Consider the following 19,203-nt stretch of genomic DNA (forward strand, 5'->3'; position numbering starts at 1 on the left):
TCCTAGGAATGGGGACACTGAGCCCATTCCCACTCCTGGAATGGCTGAGTCGCTCCATTCCATTCCTCCAATTCCTGAACGTTAAAAGTGACACTTGACAGCTGCATTACGTTGCAGGGTTGGGCAGAAATATTCAGAAATGTATTTTGAAATACAAATACTGGGATAGATGAAAATAGCTGCTAAGATACTGATACTCAAGTTTCAAATATATCTATAAAAGTGTATCGTGATACGTATCGGAAATACATTTTAAAAAGAGGCAAAAAGTCTTTGGAAATACAAATACAAGAATACATTTTAGGGAGGGCAGAAATATAAATACTGATAACACAATACATTTTTCAAATTTCTTTGAGACACCAACTGAGATGAGGCTTTAAGTTTGAAGAGGAACTTTCTTTTTTTTTTTTGTCCCGAAATCGCTTTTTTGCAGGCTTGGCACTTCGCCTTGAAGGTAGTGGCTCCGGACGAAGAGTCCTAAATGGGTTTAAAAAAAATTTCCATCAAGGATTGACCGCGGTCCCTTCCTTGGCATCCTGTCTGACTGACCAGTGATGCAAAAAAAATTCGACATCTAAAATAAAGTCCATAAAAACATCACCACTTCCCTATCCAATAAGGGCGCCCCTGTCAGCACTGATCACATGACGTCACGGTGGGATGAACTAATATTCTTGAATCTGTGGGTGTTGCCTTGAGCATGAAACTTTACCCACGCTGCTGTATGAAAGGACAATACATACTTTCGTTGTAGCTGACCTCGTTGAAGACCACGCAGGCAGTTGCATTTGGAATTTTCGAGAAAAGTGGACCACCTGAAGCATCCTGAAGCCCATGTATTACCTTCTGTTACGGTTGAAAAATCGATACGGTGGCATTCCTGTTGTGATGGTCCTTCCTGCCGACTCTCCGCCTCCAACGCATAAATGGAAGTCTTCAAGTTTCGCCTAACATAATTCCAACAGAGACCTCGTGGATTGCGACCAGAGATGGCCGGCACAGGTGCGAGCTCTTCGACAAACAGCGCGCTCGTGACAAGTCGAAAGTGTACGAAGTCTGTGTCCGCACAGCGAGGCCACGTCTGGCCTCCTTCCTGGGTATCGGATCACCAGAGCAGCAGGTCACGTTCACGTCGGCTGATGACGTACCAGCCGTGCAATATTACAGGCGCAGACGCATTCGGATATGTGTTGAACTTCCCTGGTGAAAGGCGCCACCGCCGTCTCCCCCCCCCCCCCCCCCCCTCCCCTCCACCCTCTGTTCTTTGCTTTGACGCTTGTTTTTTGTATTGCATTTTTTTCTGTTGCGCATAAGTCTGCTAGGGCCTTACGCGGTTTCGCGGTTTCCTGCTCATATTATTTCTGAACAACCTACTCCCTGACTGGCTCGGTATAGCTGAACGTAAAAAATAAATAAATAAATAAATATAAAGAACCTGGCCCATTCCATTTCCATTCCATTCCGGGCAAAAGGCATCTAATTCCATTCCCATTCCATTCCCCTGAACGTTGCCGCCATTCCATTCCCATTCCATTCCGGGGTCGCCAAAAATGAGGAATCATTCCGGAATCATTCCAACTCCGGAGTGGCAACTCCGCAACACTGCTCTGTACTTGCTCTATTTTTTTCCCCAAGTAACTCTCTTCTGGGTCCCACAGGACACTGGCGTACTCAAGTATCGGCCTAACGTTAGTGTTAAAAACAGTTGCTTTCGCAGTTTGGGGACAGTCCCTGAACTTACGTTTCAAAACGTTTAACATGCGGTTGGCTTTGGCCGTGACGAAGTCGATGTGTGCGCTCCATGACAAATTATGAGAAAATTTAACACCTAGATACTTTACTACTTCCTCCTTCTTTAGTTGGACGCCGCCGATCGAGTATGCAAAAGTTACTGGCTGGCGCTTCCTCGTGAACGTCATCTGGGAGCATTTGTGGATACTAAGCTTCATTGCCCACTTGTCGCACTGGATATAATGTATTCTACCAAGTACCGCCACTGACTGAACGTGCCGCGCGCGTTCCGATTGGCCACAGCCGACACGTCGCCATTTCTGGCTCAGTAAACATTGTAGCAGACGACGCTCCGCTCTGGCTCAAGGCTGGCTTCGGGGTGCTGGGGCGGAGTGTCGTCGCCAAGGAAAATACCGAGTTCAACAGAGCAACTATAAAGCATTATATGATATTCAGTACTTTACTGAAATGAAAATATGACTGCACTCTGGACTTCTGAAACTTGTTTAGTTACGCACCCTTTGAACTGTTTAAGACATTCCGATCGACAGTGATTTCACTGCATCCCTTGGCGCGCTTTTGTGGCGCGCTTCCTCGGCGCGAAGTCGCGATCACTGTGGTCGCGATGCCGAGCTGCTGCGCTATAGCCTATAGGGTGTACGACTCGCTCTGGACGTGGCAAGACACTGTTCTTGATTCCCACCGGGACAAGGAACAAAACACGACGGAAGAATGGCTCCACAAGATAAGCAGGGTTGGATTTGCGCCGACGCCAAATTCGAGGCTTTGTGAAGTGAGTATGAATACAATTGAATGCGGTTTTACTAGACGTTGCAGTGTTGAGTGAGATCGGCACCGCGTACTACGATAAAAAGTGGCAGCCTCCTAAACATAACATTAATCCACCAAGTTGTAATCACCATCTTAATGCTCTGAATAAAGGAAAGTGACCAAATTAAATGACGTGGTAGCCGTGCTCAAAATGCTTCCTGGGGTGTCGAGACTGACAGGCCCGTGAGGTTTGTCGTAATTATTCACCTTATCACCAAGGACATGCTGTACAAGCCACCGAATGTGTTTGTTTCAATAATGCTAGCATTAAAACTGCTACATTTGCTTATATTCAAACATTAAAAAAAACTCCCTCTTTAATGAATGATTCATGAATGAAATGCAGGCACATAATATTGCATCCACTGAAAATTATATTTCACAACTGTGTGATAACCGTTTCCATTAGGTGCAATATTTACAAAAAAAAAATAGTTGTGTATATTAGCATGCAATGGGACTGCTAATATTTTTTAACCTTGTCATGTCCTGTGCGTTTCTTTTTCAATTCTCTATATTCTAGGCCCCGAGGCTATATTTAGCCTAGATGGGCCTACAAGGGCCCCCCGAGGCTGAATATATATTAATTTTTGCTTACGCTCTTGCTTTGTGCCAATGATTGTCTTTATAGGACCACTTCACGAGTGACCAGTTCGATCAGCACAGAGCTGACGGCTTGAAAAAACTCAAACCGAATGCTTCTCCATCGGTGTTTGCTCACCGGCCCATGAAGCCTAGCAGCAAGCCACGAACTCAGAGGCTGGGAAAGTGTTCCACTTTTACATTATTACTGATGTGCTTATGTTACATAAAATTAATATTTACTGAGGCTTGCACTTTACTAAACACCACCTCCAGCAGTCTGGACGGCATTGATTGGTGGCCGAGTGTGCTAGTGCACCGCAGTTCAGCGCATGTGCAGGGAAACTTCGTGCTGCCATCAGGGACTACTCACTGGTGGAATCCTCATTCCTGCCCAGCCCGATTTGGATGAGCATTCTACAGGAGTATGGTCATGTATCACTACTGCCTGATCCACGTTAAAGACAACAGGCTTGCAGCCGTACTGCACAGACTAAATTTCTTATCTACAGTGTGGACCACTGTCGTTGTAAAAGTGTAGACCGACCCGACGGTCTCAACACGCAACGCCTATTTTACTTCTGTCATACAGTGCCCAGCCATTCTACAGCTGATTCCTCCCCTCCGGTGATAAACGTGGACCCTCAGGCCAGCACCGAGGAGCCCAGCCAGATGTCTGGAAATCCCGGTGGTGAGCATACTCCCTTTCTAGAGATGCGAACCAATAATGGAGGACCTTGGTTAGACGTCTGTCATAGACATTATTTTTCTGAACTTCTATGTACCTGCTGATCACCACTTGCACAGGACAATGAATATCATCTGACACAATACTTTCACAGTACAAAGCAGAAGGGGGAAAATTGGAACAAGCATTGCAATAGGTCCCCACATGGCAGTGTGTCTCTCAACTCTTCGTGCCCTCTTCTGCTTAGGCACTGCGGCATGTCCACAACGATGTTGCCTGTGTACATAGCACAGTGTATGTGCACGAGCCTTTTGAAAAAAAACCTTTGAACTAAACAAAGAGGCCAGACATGCCTTATGCCATGTGTTGCTTGTCTATTTTACAGCACATTGTACTATGTTTAAAACACTAACGAGATGTAAGATAGGACATATTGTACGCCTTGTCCTGTCCACCTCTTCTTTCATCTTGTTTGTTTTGGGTGGAGTACAATATGATAAGCAATAAACCACTAGCCATATGGGTTCCTTTTATCGTCCTCTCTGCTTGCAATAGCTTACAATATGCCTCTGCTTCAAGGATGTGGTTTGCCTGCTGATGTTTGACAAATCAACACAATATAAATCCAGTGACGTTTATTTGCTTACACAGATCCTTGGCAACTCACACTTGGGAAAGATTCAATGACCAACAAAGTGGTTGCCACAATGGCTGTTAACCATAAACATACCGTCCGGGTATGCAACATCCCTCAACATTAAGAACACAAAATATCTGAAGAATAATTTCACTTACTGCCATTAAACCGTCCCTGTTTCACACTCATATTTAAACGGACAAGAAGGTTGTGTAAAGCGATTTAAAGAACAGCCAAGATATTTATTGCAGCACAGTACTTCCCATAGCTACACAAAATTCTGGCACAAACAATATTGTAGGAAAGCAATGGAGAAAATGAAGCAATTCAGCCAAAATAACTCAAAGAGCATCAGACTTCAAGAATGCACAACATACGCAAAGAATACCTTCCGCAAAAGCCTTTGGAGAGGCAGCTCGTCTTAATTGAGGCGCTGTGTGCAATAGTGGTAAAAGTGCAAATTCAGAGCTCGCCAAAAAGTCTCTCAATAATTTTATCTGTGCAGTTTAGCGTTCCTCGGGGAGGGCTGACAGAACGGTCCGGGGAACCACCATGGTGGGTGGCCACTCTTCGTGGTGCGGGCGGTCCCAACAAAAAGGTTGCTGAGGGATCAGCATAGCCGTCGAGTGCGGCTCCCCCCCCGGACAAGGCAACGTGGTAGAGGAGCCGCACCCGATCAAAGACCCGGAGCTTGCTGCGGGGGGGAAGTCCAATGCACCTGCAGTCCCAAATGTCGACGAAGAGCTCCAGGAGCTGAAGCTCCTGGATCTCTCTTCTTCCAATGTGTTGGGAATGTCTTGCAACTTGTTGTACGAAAATGAAAGCCTCCGCGATGTCCCTGCGGGTCGGATGTCAGTGACCGTGAATAGTCGCTGTCGGGCGGTATGGGAACCGCGAGGGTCGGCGTGGGCAGCGACGGTGGACTGAGCCTGTACAAACGGCGTCCCGGCGTCGTAGAAAGGTCTTGGAACCTGCTTCGCTGGGTCCTGGTGAGGCGGGAACCCAGCGACTGACCCGACAGGGGCACGGCACCCTAATATATAGGCTCCGGCCCCCTGGCGGCGACCCCACTCGTCCCCACGGTAAGAGTGCGGTGGAGGCGAGAGGGGCCGTCGGCCGGGTTCTGGTCGGTGGGCACCCACCCAACCCATCCCGCTTTATTAAGCATGAGTACAGTTGCTGCCAGAGCTTCAGGCGGCGTGAGGGTGTGTCCGTGTCCCCTTGTGAGGGCTTGGTACACAGCCCGGTTGTCGGTCACCACTCTTGTTCGCGGGGGTGCCAGAAGCAGGGCCAGCAGGACGGCCCAAAGTTCCCGGAGGTAGATGGGCGCTGGTCGGGACGCTATGATGGCAATGTTGCCCTGGGGCAAGCAGATCCCGATGCCTGAAGAGCTGGCGCTGCAGTTTAGCGTTTGAACTTCGAGTAAATAAGTGTAGAGTATTCCCTACCACCAAAAGTAGAGTGCCACATGTATAAGTTTAATATCTGAGACTGTGAATATCACGAATAGTACAAGTGTACTTGTACCATTATTGCACGTAGCCCCTCAATTGTTGGCTTGCATGATTAGCGGTTTGATTGGGATAGTGCTGCGTCATTCATAGCCTTCGAAAGCCACAATGTTCCGGCTTTCTTTGCAGTAAAGCAACGTTGCATCGTTCGATTTGAACCACTATTTGCAAAAATCTCCTTCGGCTTGTGTAAACACTCCAATACTTGAATCTAAAAACATTTTCTGCATGAAGTCAACTTGTGAAATTGCATAGAGGTACATCTTCTGCACGCACTCGCATTATCTGTACAACACATTCAAGCTAAATAACTAAACTATGATGTTGGCAAATGTGCATACAGCGTGCCATTTGTTTAAGATCTTTGCTTTAACAAACATGCCACTGTAGACGTCAGCACGTGCAGCATGTGTAACTACACCGCGCAGTATGCTCTTTGGTGCTTGCACCTACTCTGTTTCCCCTCACGTTGTACTGCAGCAAAGGCTAGAAGTGCAAGCTCAAGAGCCAACAACTGCTCTTGCTGTGCTAGAGCTTGTGCTGCAAAGATGCGCCCTAAAGCAAGAAGCTCGTGCTTCTAGCCTTTCCTGCGGTACATCACAAGGGTGAAACGAAGCGGAGAGAGATGACAAAAATCAGCACACTGACACTTTAGGCCCACATTCTCAATAAAAAGGAATATGCTCAAGCTCAAATCTAAAAACATGTCTGTCGTGTAAGGTACATCACCATATTAGGCACTGGAGAAAATCAGCCCTCAGCATTAGGTCCTCATTTCGAACCCTTTGGTGTAACAAGGTCCCCTTTCGCCCGAAAGGGTGAAAGGGCACCTTGTCTTACACCGTATATGTTGGGAGATCATCATCATCACCACCGCCGCCGGGTGACCCTGGACTCTGCCCACCGCTTCCGAGCGAGGACCCTCTCTACCAGATCGCGACCAGACATGGCACGACTCACACCTGTATTGCTATGCTAGAATAAAGCTACGCGGTTGAACCAATCTTGTCTTAACCATGGCAGTATCCTTCTGCACAATAAGGTCTGACCCTAGCAACAAAAAGCTGGCTGAATGGACGCATTGAGCAGCCCAGTGTCTGAAACCTGCAATGGATGATGCCATTTCTCCATCTGCCGTCTGCTAAGAGCAAAGTGGCGCTTTTAGCAAACGACACCTGGGCTGGAAGCAGTTGCCTCGGCTGCCGGTGTCTAGTTTGTCTTCACTTGATACAGTAGCCTAGCTCCGACAAGGCTGGGCACAAGCTCCAGCCTGATATTAGACACTTCCTAAGCAAAACGACTAGTGTCCATTTGTTGTGCGGTCTGTTCTGGAGCCAGGGATGCGCCACAAACCATGATCACCGCGTCGACTAAGCTAGGCGAGCTGGTGACTTTAGCAGACGGCGCCCAGGTTAGTGGCGCCGGCTCTTGCCAGTTTCAAGCGCTAGCTTTTTGTGCATATTCATTTAATCAATGGTTCTTCAGCAAATGGACTTCTAAAGCAGCACACGGCGACATTGTGAGATCAGGTGCATGCTCACGTTTCTTCGCAATGCGTTTCTATGAGAGGAAAGCGAACAAAAAGAGCTCGAAGTAAGGACCTAGTGCAGAGGGCTGGATTTCTCCAGTGCCCAATATTTTGATGCACCTTGCACGAAAAGCCCAATTTTTTATTTTTTTTTTATTTTTGACGCTCTGGTGGCTAGTTGTTTTTTAAACCCCAAAGCCCAAAATATAAATTTGCCACCCATTTAGTTTTTTTAGAGTGGCATGGACGCAGTCGAATGTACCAAGTGTCTTGTAATTAAATTTTACAAAATGAATAATACCAAACTATTCTGCCTCCTTATTTTTTATAGGTGAGGCGACAACACTTGGTAGCGTGACACTACCACATTCAAGCACCGAGGCACTTGAAAGGGAAACCGCGGGCGAAGTGACAAACGTGCCTGTTGCCCTCCAAACAAGCTTCTCGGGACCATGTGTCTTGCAGTCAGACTCAGCAAGAGCCATCATTGACAGCCTGGAGAGACAGCTGCAAAGTGCAAGGAAGAAAATCAGCGCTCTGGTGGCTGACAAGACAAGAGCCCAAGACATGCTGGACAAGATGCTCAATCCAGACCAGTATGTTGCCATGGAAAAAGGTACCTATAGACCTTTCCATTTTAGTAGTTGCCTCAACGGCGGATAAAGGGCGCGGACGCACTCTATCCGCTATAATCGGATAATGGAAACAACAACATGCCGGGCTTGTGGAGAAGCGGATGAAACCATCGAACACATCGTCCTCTCATGCACAAGCCTGCAACCAAGCCATCTAGTGCAGTGGTATTACGCGCCTGAAAACGTACAGACACCTGGCCAGCCCCTTCCACAAGCCCAATTGCTGGCGGAAGCACTCGGCTTCCAATCACCTGCGACGGGGTCAGCGCTGAACGAGTTTCTAGATAGAGATGCTGCTGCTATCCCTCGAAGTGAGGTTGAAACGCGCGCCGCAGCGTCCACGAAGCCGACTGAACGGAGCTGGAAAGTAATCGGAAGCACGAAAAGCAGACTGGAGGACCGGTGGCGAAGGACAAAAGAAAATTGAACGCGAAGGACAAGGAGAAAGTGAAAGAAATAAGTGTTTTTTTTTGTTTAACATATTTTTTTTTTGGCTAGGTACGAACGTGGTTTGGAACCGCCCGATAAAAAGGGAACAGCTGCACGATCCTCACCATTAAGTTGCTTCAATTTGGTCTGTTTCGGTTTGAACGTGCACGCGGTTATGTTGCTGTTCTACGTGGTTTTTGCTTAATTTGGTGATACAATTATTTTCCTTGTATAGCACACAACCAATGAAACAGTGACATCCAGCCACTTTGAGGACTACAAGGCGTTTTTGAGCCTAAATTGTGGGCTTTTTAACGGACTCCTTTGATGTAGCTGATTATGGTCGGAGACTGAAAATTCCGCATTATGGCTTCCTGAGATCTACAGGATAATAGTTTTAGCTGTCTCTAATACATTTCCTCTTCTCCCTTTAAAAAGGATAATTGGTAAGATGTAAGCAGGAAACCTAAGCAGTGGCCAGCATAATCACAAACAGATTGGCTTCTGTCATGATCCAGAAATAGACTAACATGTCCTCAACAAACTTGACAAGATAAGCCCCCTTTTGTCAAAAGTAATTTGAAAGAAAACTGGAGTGAGCTTCCTCAGGACCACAGAGCCTGCACTCTGAACAAACCTATGTGAGGTACATATTCCAGTGTTTACATCTTTTTTAACAACACTGACCTCGAAAATTGGACTTTATCAAGAAATTAGTTATAAATGACGAAAAAATTAATTCAAAACAGTATATAAAAACTATGTAAAAGGGGGCCTATTTAATATAATTCATCATGGCAGCTATGTCCCGGAATGATGCTAGATTGTATTGCATTTTAGGAACCATGCGTGGAAGGAGCTGGTCAGACGAAACCATCCAGAAGGCCCTGAAAGTGCGACTTGCTTGTGGCACACGTGGCTACGACGTCGTCAAAGAGCTGTGCACCCCTCTACCAAGTGAGCGCACCCTTCAGCGACGCCTTATAGACATAAAGTTCCTGCCAGGCATACTCCATGAGGTCCTTCAACCCCTTGCACTAAAAGTCGAGTCCATGATGGAGGTAGAACGCCATGCATGCCTCATGATTGACGAAAAGAGCATAACTCCTGGACTGGATTACGACAACTCCACCAAGCGCATAATTGGAAGTCCAACAATACAACCTGCATCTCCCGCCTCAAAAAAAATCTCCACTTGCAACGCGTGCCCTTGTTATGATGTTGCTAGGCATCTCGTCACGGTGGAAGCAAACCGTCGCCTACCATTTCACGGGTGCTTCGTGCAACGCAAAAGAGGTGAAAGATGTCTGCTTTGACATAATCAAAGAAGCAGAGAAGATTGGCATCAAGGTGGATGTAATGATCTCTGACATGGGAGGGAACAACCAAGCGCTCTGGAAAGTATGTGGCATCGTGTGCGGCAAAAACTCTCGCCTCCGCAACAGTTGCAATCATCCATGTGGTGGAGGACGACATCTTTTCTTCATGGCAGACAATCCACACATCCTGAAGAATTTACGAAACCACTTCACGAAAGGGCACACCATCTTCATCCCGGATGAGTACGTACAGAAGTACAACCTTCCGACACGTGAGGTTTCCATTTCGGCAATCAAGGAGCTCCACGAGATCGACACCGAGAACAAGCTCAGGCTGGCCCGCGGCTCAACGAGAGGTGCCTGGATCCCTTTCATTATGACAAGATGAAGCTTGGCCTTGCCTGCAGGCTACTTGACCTTTTCCTTTTTCTCTGTCTTCCCTCTCCAAATGGAGAAAAATAAAGCATTTTGATTGATTTGATTGATTGACCACAGTGTGGCTGCAGCCATCAAGTACCTGGTGGAGCAGGGAGACATGGAAAAGGAGGCGCTGACCACTGCATGGTTCATTGAAAAGGTATGTACTGCATTTGACGGCCAAGTCCATGGATTCTCAACAAATATTTCCGTCGCGGCAACTATGGCAAATTAATGAGCACGGCAAAGGTAGCAGAGAAAAGCTTGTTAGAACAGTTCTAAGAAACAACCTGGCTCCTACTCATTTGACACTGCAGATTTCTTATTTGCAATGTGGTTATATGCACACTTATCGGTTGAACTCTGTAACAAGTACTTGTCTAAAACCGTTGGACAGCTGGAACGAGCAAGTGCGTCTGAAATCTCAGGTTATTAAGGGATTTTCACTTCAACATTGAGATACTGTAGACTTAATTTTCGCGAGAACCTAAAGTTTGCGAATTTTGTGATTTGAAAATAATTGCGAAAAATTGGTCCCGCGAGTAATTCACTGCATGGTAATGAATACGTAGCATACTACCCTAAATTGCAAAAATTCGTGCACGCGAAAATTCTTTAAAACCAGCACTCCGAGAGTTTTGCGAAATATTGAGCTCTCAGAAATGAAGTCGTTCACAGTATTTAATACAACCATCCCTATTAAAGGGTAAAAGTAAATTCGGGGGTTCACACGCCGAACCAACGAGGGCATGTGGCACATTCCAGCAGTGAACTGAGGATTAAGTGTGATTACCGGGGAATCTTGCGACATCCAACCGAAATCTCGATTACATGATTAAACACTATGCCTCCTTATTTCAGAACTATTTGTTTCTCGATTTCAGGTCTTTAGATGGTTTAAACTGATGACTTCAAGGACGACGCAGTTTGCAATGAATGGTCAGGGAGAAGAAGTACACGACGATGACATTGAGTTCCAGTAAGAAATGATCTCCCTTTTCCAGCACCTTGCAATCAACAACACTCGCAAGGCTTGGAAGCCTGTGCCGTCTGGGCTTGTCCTAACAACGACCACGGCACTGAAAATGCAAGACTTGTTTCTGCAAGACAAGCCCTTCAAGTATTTGTTTCTGAGCCGTTTAACGCAGGATGCTCTGGAGAATCTCTTCTCAACCATCAGAGCTAAGAACCCTGTGCCACGAGCAAGAGACTTCAAGATGGCCCTTCGCCTCATCGCCATGTCACAGTTCTTCAGGCCAAGTCGCTCTGGGAGCTACGACGTTGACGATTCGGCGCACCTGGCACAGTTTGTGGCCTCACAGCCCGCATAAGCACCTTCTGAGGAGGAAGATGAGATGCCCAACTGGGACCAGCACAAGACCATCGGTGACGACGAGGAGCAGTCGCTCTTTTACCTGGCTGGGTACACCGTTCGTGCAGTTAAGAAAAAAGCACAAGCTATGCGAGCAGTGTTTAGCCGCAGTGACGGGTTCTGCTGCCTCTCAAAATGCCAGGCTGTACCAGTTGAAGTGCTACGTAAGAGACAGCAGCAATCAAGAATTGGTAATGCCATCCCCCGACGTCTTCGGGCTGCTGCTTGTTGCAGAAGGAGAGTTCCGCAAGCACGAAGATCTCATCATTGCATCGAAAAAGACCCTCGACGACGTACATCAGAGCACTACAGCACTCACGAAGCAGCTCCCGCTGCCAAAATGCCACAACCTTGCACAGAAGCTAGTCGAAGCATTTGTGCTCCTCCGTCTTCGGGTCACATTGAAGCAAAAGAATGAAGAGTGGAAAAAAGAGGCTCTAAAGCAGACGAAATGCGGCAGCAGAAGCATGGCCATGAGGGCTGCCGTAGCGAGAGTTTAATCCTTTACGGCTTCGGTGTGCCCACTGAGACTTTCCGGAAAGCGCCAAGACTTGCGCCATTCATCAGTGTTTTTTTTTTACAGAAAAGCTGTTGTAGCCAAGGCTTATGCCTAGACTCGAGCCAATCACCTGCGTCTTTTTCTTTACATCTGTTGCGGTTAAAGTTGGAATCTACAACACTCTGTTGCGTGTGATGTGCCCAGCGATATTACTAGTCGGAAAGGTTCCTGTTTTACATGAAGAGGATCGGTGTTGTTTCGTTACCAATATACAAAATTTCTGTGATACTCTCCTAGTCAGCACCCTGCTTTTATTGCCCAGACTATGTATGTTGCTCTTAAGATTTTCTAGCATGAATGTGCCGCTTACAGAGAACTGCTATCTGGACCAAACGGGTTTTTTGAGCAGCCCACAGCGCTACAAGTTGTACTCGGCATCTTTCGAGGAACAGCTGGGCAGTCTTGGGCGCACCGAGTTGCTTGCTAAAGCGAGTCTTGGAGTCCTCACAAGCAAATAAACAAAAGACTGTACCGAAGCAACGGCTAAACACGTCAATCACAAGCCGAAGTAGCGGCTCAAAAAAGTGCGCTCCGCGCAACGCCCGGACCGAAGGAAAAAAAGAGAACGATACTGACGTCACGGCTTAATGCTGCTTTAGCGATCGGCAACCCGCTGGCCGCCCGCTAAGGAGCAGCGGCTCGCGGCGGGCCGCATTTTTATTATCGGCATTAGTTGAGAATGCGGCGTCTCACGGACGTAATATTTTGGCCGGGGGTCGTATTTTGTGTCACTACAGTGATACCAGTAATTTATTTAATTTTGAGTTTTGGTCGGAGTTGCCCTTTAAGTTAGATACAGGAATTTTCGTGCTTTCATGGTTTTCCTGTGTTTCTGCCTGCTTTTATGGTTTTCATGTGTTTCTGCATGCAAGTATTAGATTGCCACACTAGCTCTAAAGCTGCATCAGTGTTTTATACTTTGATATTTTTTTTAATGTTTGAGTGCCGGTACTTGGGACGTTTTGCACCCTCTATGTATAAAATAGTTTATAATGCTAGACTATTGACTATGTTGTTGGAAATAAATTGAAACATGCTGATTGACAATTACTGATTTGTATCCTGCGTTCTGCACATGGGCATAATGTGAGCTTGAAATTATACGCAAAGTAGCGTCCTTATGGTTTAGCACTGCTGATCTTAATTGAATAATGCATTGTGCGATCATTTTACAGCTGGCAGCGTATGTTGTTCCAAGCACCTGGTCTGTATGTATATGCTTGGCCGAATTATGTAAGAGTGTTGTAGTACCCGTGAAGCTACAGCGGAGTCTCTTTCACACTTCCAAAAGTCCTTAGCTTGAACTTTACTCACGAGTGTCTTTCTAGAGCTGCTGAAGTGGTCCTGCAATATGTTTGCTAGCTCGAAGCAGTGTTTAGACATACAATGGTAGCACTCGGTTATCTATAATTACGAGGGCAAGCTGTCGGACTCGCATGTTATCTGTCAAGATGCTGTCCGACTGTTTAAAAGTAGGCAGTGTATATTCTGTTAGAAGCCGGCAGAATAATTTTTCCGCAAATCTACCAGCAGTCGCCTCCCATTGGCTTCCTGAAACTTGGCGCATGCAACAACTCCGGCTGTCCACACTGCCCTCAATCATAGTGGCAACTGTAATGTTCGCAATGTTTGCGCCTTTCCTGTTTTTTGCATGACACATTTGGGGTTTCAGCAGGTGCATGCTCTACGGCTTTCTTAGAGTGCGTGTTGTTTTGCTCATTTGAGAACGTTGAAGCTGATCTTGACCAGCCGCAGTTTCAAGGACAATGGTGTGGTGGTTGCCACTGGCGAGGGCCTCGGAAAATTCGCAGCCCTACAGATTACAAGCACTGTATTCAAACCACCCGATCCAGATGTCTATCAACAATTTTTTGTGCGAGAATACAATTGCAGCCGTCCTGAGGAGAAATATATATTCCATAAATTCCGTTGCATTCTTTTTTTTTTTTTTTGCTGCCAGGAGAAGAGAGATGAATTTCTAGTTCCCACTTAATTCAGGATTATTTAACGATTCTACCAGCAGCTGCCATTAGAATTTCAGGGAAATCATTCTACCTAGCGAGTAACAAAACGAGTACATCACCCGAATTCGTCACATGGTATCAGCAGCCAATGGGAAGAGACTGCCGGTGGTATTGTGGAAACATTATTCTACCAGCTGCCGGCAGAATACACACTGCCTTAAAAGTATGCCAGAAAAACTTTGCAGCTTCACCTGACAACCCAACCAAAAAAGGCAGGGCTTCGTTGCTTCCGCGATGCGCCGAACACGCACGCACGATCGGCGCTTACATTTTCTTCAACGAGTTACCAGCCCTCAAAACTGCGTTATATATTTATTCCTCACCGTGTCTTGGGAATGCGTCTCGAAGGCGCCTAGTTAGCGACGAACGCACGACCCAGCTACGTGCAAGCGAACACCAAGTACGGCCCCGGTCAGATAAACTTCGCGAACGCTTTAAAACTGGTAGATTGTCACGTTTTATTACTCCGAAGGGTTACATTAATATCCCGTCTTCGTACCTAACGTGTTGTGGGGCGGCAAAGCGACCAGGAAACTGCCTGTGCATACGATGGAAGGCAGATCAGTTGATCTGCCTCCCCTCGTACGAGCAAGCAGTTTTCTTACTTTTCTTCATAAATAGATAGTGTCCTGCATGTTCCTATGTCAAGCGCGAACTAAACTTGGCGATGTTTATCTAGTGAAGACCTTACGCTCGACCGCTGACCGTTCATGTGTTTACGGAGAGGTGGTGAGGCTCCGACGAAGCGGTTTGATAGCGAGGTCGCCTGACGAAGCACTGGATATTCCCACGGCCGCCGTATTTTCAGAGTATTCAGAGCACCGTGAACCGTTCGAGTCCCGTTTAGGTAAACTGTCCGTGCAAGTACGCTGGCTGTCGGCGTTTTTTATTCGTCACACACAGACCGCGAGCAGCAAGCGGCCGCGGTACGCGACTATCTCACAGGCTAGGCAATGCTTCTACCTTTTAACACTTGGCAACGCATAGCTCCGCGGGCACATAACGAGTGTAATCACAGGTACTCACCTTAACATACCGTGAATATCCAGTGCTTATTGTCTTTAGAACGACTTGCAGCTGTAGGCCCACCGCCCACGGCCCCACCTTTCTGAGCCAAAAATGGACGGGCATCCCATCATGCAACACAATGGCGGCACTTGTAAAAAGATAAAATTTATCCAGTGCTTTAACTATTACTTGACTTCACGTACGGCGTCCATAGGAACTAACTTTGTGACATCACGGCGGGTGCGGTTCTTGAGATCGCTTTTAAACAAGTATATTCTCAGTTTAATGGTGACGTTGTGGTCGGTTTGCCGACCACAACGTCACCCGTCGGTTTGCCGACGGGTGACGTTGTGGTTTGTCACAACGTCGGTTTGCCGACCACAACCCGACCCGGAAGAATCACACGGAGCCAACGGTTTCAACAACAAGAAACTACATTTAATGGGACATGGACGAGACGATTAACATGGTTACCAGCGGCGCCTGAGTCCAGGCATCGACTCTTCGTGCGCCGCCTCTGATCTGCCTTATCAAGGCGGCGCATCCGATGTGCGCGTGGCTGGCGTGACGTCGCCGCCACGCGGGAAAAGTTCGGCTTGAGCCTCGCAGTCGGGCAACTTGGCTTGGGAGCCGCCAGGGTGCCCACAACGTTTAGAAATGATTTCGTTCCAACATAAACAAATGGATCGAAAGTTTTTTGTTCTTGTTCAGTACACGAAGTTTTCGCAGCGCCCAGCCAACGTTGCTAGCCAGCGGAGCAGCGCCTCCCCGCTGCTCCGCTGGCTAGCAACGTTGGCTGGCTGCTACCGGACCGAGCGGTGTCATCAACGCGTTATAAAAACCACGTTTCGGCAGCTGCGTGGTTCGTTTTCTTTCTCGTGCGCCTGGTTCGCCTGCCTGCAACTATATTCACTGGCGGCCATAGCTGTGTGCGCGACTGCTGAGCACGTGCTGATGGCTAGCTTTTAGGGTTCTTTTGCAACGTGCATTCCAGACCGCCAAAATGGCCTGTCTTAGCAGTCTATTAATGGGGAGAGAGGGCAGAGTCTGCTCTCGCTGTAGCAACCATAGAGTTATTATAATGTACGCTAGAGGTTCAACTGGCGCTAGTGTCTATGCGACTTCCGTGGCGCAAATTGAAGCAGACAGCAACCAGTCTACTTTTGCGGTGCTCCCGTGCATTCCTATGAGAAAACGCGCGTGCATTTTGTCTCTTCGCCGAAAAATAACACGGAACACTTTGGTAATTTGGGTCGTACCGAATAGCATGTACCTTGATTAACACTGTAAAAGTGTAATTGCTTTAGTTAGCGCATTTTTCTTCATCAGTGAACGATATTTAACTTCGCTACATTTCAGTCCAAAAAATGTGCTCCGCAGCAGGTGTGTAAAAACAGGTGACGATTCGAAGCAAAATTACAATCGAAACGAACAGAGAGTTTGTTCAAGGCTCGCCAGCATTCCGGTGACGCTTGTATATTGATAATATCCCAGTCAGTCACTATATGAAAACGATCCCGTCGTGCATGAGCGGATAAAAACCTTCAAAACGTAGAGAATAAAGTCTGTGGCCTATGAAAAGTGTCTCTTCGTATTGTTTCTCTGCCGGGCAAATTTTATCGCGCACTTGTTCTCAAAAATATCGAGCGCGCGGGTGATATTTTGAACGTAGAACAAGCAGCTTCGCTCGGGGGTAGAAATAATAAAGAGGTATACTTACTGATTTAAAATCGGAATGGATTACGTGGCGTTCAATTTATTTTGATCGCACATGTACTGCGAGTTACTGATCCAGTGTTACTGCGTAGTTCTTGCCGCCGCTCTTGATTTTCCAGATGTCCTTCGTTCGTTTGGCATGTATATCCCCCATTCTGGAAATTTCCGACGCCGCGTTCGCGCTAACAGTGTCCGGCAGTGCACATAAATACACGTACGAAGCCGTTTTAGCACCGTTTTTAATGCGATGAATTCAAAAGAAAAACGCCGTAACTGACCAATTCTTTCGTTGGCCTCACTGAGAAATGTTCCAAGCTACCTAGTACGTACGAAATATTTGGGATATTTGCTCTTATGATCGAGCGCAGGGAGAAAATTCACTCACTTTTTCCCATAGAAATGCATTACCGGAACTCAACTTACGACTGGTTGCTGTCTGCTTCAATTTGCGTCAGCACACTAGCGCCACTTGAACCTCTAGCGTACATTATAATAACTCTATGGTAGCAACGTCCACAGTGCTAAAGAGAGGACAAGACAGGAGGCCGCGTACCCCGAGGCCCGGCGCGTCATGCGCACGTGACCCGGAAAACATTAGGTCTGTTCGATTTGGCCAGAAAGCTCTGAACTAGTTCTGTCCGAGTTCAGACGAGTGCAGGAGTCGTGCAGCGGCGGCGCAGAAGCAGTGCAGCCGCCGCGCTAGGACTGGCGCTGTGATCGGCATTCCGAGCGGAAGCGCAGGGTGTCGTCTGCATAGAGTAATATACACAAGGTAAAGAGCGGACACTGCCATAGGCCCCAGCGGCCCAGATAGACCGGTGACAGGTAGCGCTCCTAGCGGGCGGTATTAAGTATAATCTGATTCCGTTTCCGGTCAAGTTAGTTTCGGTTTCGTTTTGGGCGTGTCTATTCCGGTTCTCCAGTACCCTTCTCTCTCTCTTTCCTCCCCGCCTCGCTCGGCTCTTGGAAGCTTTTTGACTCCCGAAGCCGCTGTCTTTTTTTTTTTTTTTTTTTTAATACTGACGCACTTTTGCTTTATTTTTTACGATAGAGTCTGCAAAATGTGTCAAGCAATATTTCAACTTACTTCACAAAGCAGAAGTATATATATTTCTTGTTCTTTTTCTATTGTAATGCATTGAAGTTACACAATCGCCGCATTGACTCCTGGCTGGTGGAGCATTTTGGGGTCAACAACAGTAAGTGGTTCGAACACATTTTATTGGACCACATTTGTGTATACATGATTTACTTCAGAAGCTGTGTATGTTTTATACGAAAGAGATCGATACTCACAAAAATAAATGAATATGAAAGACTTCGGCATATCGTACACTTCGTAATAGATTCTTAGCGGAACCAAGTCAACAAAACCTTTCCACGGAGAACATGCTGTATGATACATTCACTTTCACGCCGACTCGGGTACGGGAAGCAAGTGCAAAAATAAATAAGACATCGCTATCATTACCAGTGCGAAGCACACGCCGGATAGTACAAATTCCTGATTTCCGGCAAATATAATAAAAACACCAATTCGCATAGCCTCAAACTCACTGCGGGCGAGCCATTACCATACAATGGGAACTCTATTCGAAATCTGACAAGATTCGACGTCCCTAAGCATTCCCCGAAATTGTTCAGAAAAGAAATATGGCTCCAGAAAAAAGCGGCTAAAAAACTATGGACAGTGGATACAAAAGTGGATACATTTTCTTTCAAATAGTTTTAGCCTCTATACACTATTTTCTATCGAAATTTTGTAGAAAGTGGACGAATATTTTTGTTAAGGAGCCGTGATACACATTCGCTGGAAAAAGGGGAAACAAATATTTGGAGAGCAAGCTGCACCGCCCACTTAATAAGTACTTTCTTGTTTTTGGTTTGGACACCGCATCTGTTAATACACTATTAACAGTTAAACCTGTCTCGTTCTTACTAGCCACTAAAGAGTGCAACCGAACTTTGTCCAAATTCCGGTTAAGAAATCAAACATGTCAACACAAGCGTATTCTGCAAAACAATTTAAAAAACCCTTTGTGGTACTCCTCTGGGCAAAGGCTAAAACCACACAGATCTCAAAGTGTGCTATACAAGGCGGCACACACTCCTCGAACATGTGTCACACTCTTTATTATGGGAAGAAAGTGATTTTCTAGTAGCTGAATGAAACGAAAGGCAGCCTGTGATGGTACTACTAAGTTCACGAAGAA

This window comes from Ixodes scapularis, unplaced genomic scaffold (genome assembly GCF_016920785.2).
Source record: "Ixodes scapularis isolate PalLabHiFi unplaced genomic scaffold, ASM1692078v2 PGA_scaffold11__112_contigs__length_91849675, whole genome shotgun sequence".
Lineage (NCBI taxonomy): Eukaryota > Metazoa > Arthropoda > Arachnida > Ixodida > Ixodidae > Ixodes > Ixodes scapularis.